Source organism: Chaetura pelagica, unplaced genomic scaffold (genome assembly GCF_000747805.2).
Source record: "Chaetura pelagica isolate M959 unplaced genomic scaffold, ChaPel_1.0 scaffold90, whole genome shotgun sequence".
Lineage (NCBI taxonomy): Eukaryota > Metazoa > Chordata > Aves > Apodiformes > Apodidae > Chaetura > Chaetura pelagica.
Window position 1 is genome coordinate 7524707 of NW_009953496.1, and position 3556 is coordinate 7528262.

Below are 3556 nucleotides of genomic sequence, written 5' to 3' on the forward strand. Positions count from 1 at the left end.
ATTCCTGCATTTGCTCATAAATTCTGGTGTTCCAGTCCCTGGACTATCCTCACTACTAGGCTGTATAGATTTTTGAAAGGAGATAAGAAGCATTCTTGTCCTGACCAACCAGACTGTTTTTATCCAGGAATACGTTCAAAATCTCTTCTGTTGACCATCTGGCAACAAGATGAGCACACATGGGGTGGGAATTCTAATCCGGCTTCCTTCACCTGCTCCAACTCATATAACCTCAGAGTACACAGTATGAGAGACTGATTTATGTAGAAAGATTAAAATAATTAAATGTGTTTAGTTTGGCCAAACACCTTCTAAAATGGGAGGTGGCTGTAAGCATTAAATAATCTGGGAAGCATAAAAAGTGAGTAAGGAAATTAGGTGGTTAGATTAATACAAAAGAGTGGAAATTGTCCCAGACAATGGTTAGGTACCATCAATTTTTATACTAGACTAACAAAGAGACTAAAAATATCAAAAAGCAGTTTTCACCTTCAGCTACCATTAAGGCACGTATTGTTAGAGTGAGATAATGTTTTCTGAGTTTCAGTATCAGACTCACAACGACCATAGGTAAAGGGCAAGCACATGACAGAGATGGAGAAAAGGATTTCACTTCTCTACCAGTAGACTTAGTTATTAAATGCTCAATGTGCTGCCCATATCTTTCCCACCCAAAGGCAAACTGAACTGTGTGCATCACCATTGCCAATTCACCACCTTTCACAGAGCTACATCGCAGCTCCATCTGAGTGAACCCCAAAAGCAAATACCTTCATAAGCAAGCAGTGACTGCTTCTAGCTATCCCAGAACACTATAATAGGTTTTTCTTTTCTTTTTCCCCTCCTGTATGCTCTTTAATTTCCTGTTGTATTTCACAGAATCACAGAAGGGTTAAGGTTGAAGGGACCTCTGGAGGTCATCTTGTCCATAGCCCCTGTTCAAGCAGGATCACCTAGAGCTAGCTGCCCAAGTCTATGTCCTAATTACTTTTGAACAGATATATTTACATTTTCTAAGACCTTTAATCATAAGTAGGCAAAAATAAAGTAAAGCCAGCACACATATTAAGGAGGTAAAACAGTGACAGTTCTTAGCATAGTGATCATTTGAGTTACACACACATCTTTGGAGAGTCCAGCAGTGGTACACTCCACACAGAACAACATATAGAGTTCAAACAAACTTGAATATTGATAGTTATGGATTGTTTTCTAAGCCAGAGTTGCTTTATATTCAGTCCAGAAAGACACAGTTGATGCAAAGAAGACTTGACCCTTTGAAAGTCACTGGAGATCATCAGTAATTTGATGGATTGGACCTGAATCGCTCTGTCTCAGAGATCATAGAATGCTAGAATGATTTTGGTTGGAAAAGATCTTTAACATTATCAGGTCCAACTACTAACCCACGTCCACCACTAAACCATGTCCCTCAGCACCACCTCTACACGTCTTTTAAATACCTCCAGGGATGGTAATTCAATTACTTCCCTGGGCAGCCTGTTCCAATGCTCAGCAACATTTTCATTAAAGAAATTGTTCCTAATATCCAAGCTAAACCTCCCCTGGCACAACTTGAGGCCATTTTCTCTTGTTATATTGCTTGTAACTTGGGAGAGGAGACGGACACCCACCTCACTACAGCCTCCTTTCAGGTAGTTCTAGAGAGCAATAAAATGCTACAGTCTAAATAGGCAGTGCTAATCAAGATTGAAAAAGGAAAGCCAAGAGCAGAAGAGATGCCTCTGCCATGTTTCAGGAAGACAATGGTACAGAGAAAAGGTGAGTTTCTAGTAATTTGCTTCTAAGTCAGTGTCTTCTACCTGAGTCCAGGTACTTGGATTACTCAACTTGAACTCTTAGAGGTGCTCTCTCAAGCCTTCTTTATGTCAGAACTGTTGAAAAAGAAGCTTCTTACTTCTAAAATACGGCTACAAATAAGCACTCTAGGCACAGACACATCCTCAGTATGACTAGTTCTGTGAATACATACTGATGAGGCTTTTACATAGATTGATCTGCAAAATCACATTTCCCTGCTATTTGGGCATGCTTCACTAGCACCTCTGAAAGCTTCTTTATTGAATCTTATGCTCAGCAAGCCACAGGTTTCAATGTTTTCTGCATGACACACACTGCTTTGTTTATAAAAGACTGACTGATCAGAGAAGTGTTCTTCCTGAGCATCAGAAGCACATTAACAGAAAGTTTTACATGTGGGCTGAGGCAATGGCTATAAAGAGCAAATTAACACAATAGAATCAACAAGCATCTCACAATCGATTAACTGCTTATTTAAATGCTCACTGATCATTTAATTGACCCATTCTAAGCACAGCCTCAATGCAATGCATGGCAAGCTTCTCACATGTGGATGAGACCATACTGAACACCTAGACACTTTATTCTTAGGGGTTTCTTTCTTCAACAGGGTACAAGTACACATTCTTAAATCTGTCTAAGTAAATTAGATGCACAATTGCCACTGAAATTAGGAGCCAGCTACCTGGTATCTTTTAGAAACACCATTTTTCAAATATTTCAGAAAGGAAAAAGAAACAATTGTATTGTGAAAATCAGGGAGTAGCTGTTGTAAAGCTTGATACTGACAGAAAATAACTTCAAGCTTCTGATTCAGATTCCTGTTAAAAATTAAATTTGTTTGCATTGACAAGGTTTGGGGTTTTTTGTGCTCCCAGGCTGTTATTCTTAAGTAGAAATTCATGCTTCATGAATAAAATACATATAATGTTGGAAATTGTGGGACAAAACTAAAATACTATGGATGCCCAGTTCACATTTCTGCAACTTATATACAAACCCTCCTTCCCTTGTCTCTAACCAAGTGTACATTCTTTCTTGGCATCTGCAGACACTCCACTACATACACCTGTCACACAAAAAAACCCTTGGTCTTTCTGTTTTCTTGGCAGTCCCACATAACTGACGTCAAGCTCTGAGTTTCCCCATCCATGACTGGTGTGGCACAAGGGTGTAGGAAACTCTCCAGGGGAACATGTGGAGCAGGTGGCAGCAGCTGTTCTTGACAATGGCTCCATGAAGGTTTCCACAGGAGCAATCAGAATCCAATACAATTAATATCCAACATAACCATACCTGTAATTCCCATGCAAACTGCAGGAACTTGGCAAAATGAGGTAGAGATTGGATTTGGATGGAAGAAAGGCTAGATCATTATTATCCCTGAGGTGAAAGAAGAGCGATTAAAAAGGAGGAGAGGTAGGAATGGAGGCCTCATTTTGGCAGGTAGGAAAGAGAGGCAATAGGAGCCAGGCAGTGGTGTTACCTTAAGGAGGGTGTGCAGAAAGAATCAAAGAGCTTAAGGTTGGGAAAGGAAGGTGGGTGGGACTAGAGCCCTGGTTTGGGGAGCAAGCAGGGACATGCAACCTAGAAAGCTAGAAGCTGCTGCTGCCTTGTGTAGTAGTTCCTAAACAACCAAGCCTGGAAACCCCATTTTCCAGACTAGGTCAAACAGAGTAGAAAGTGAATTTCAGAACAAAGGAATTATGGCAGACAGCTCTCTGCACGCTCTCCC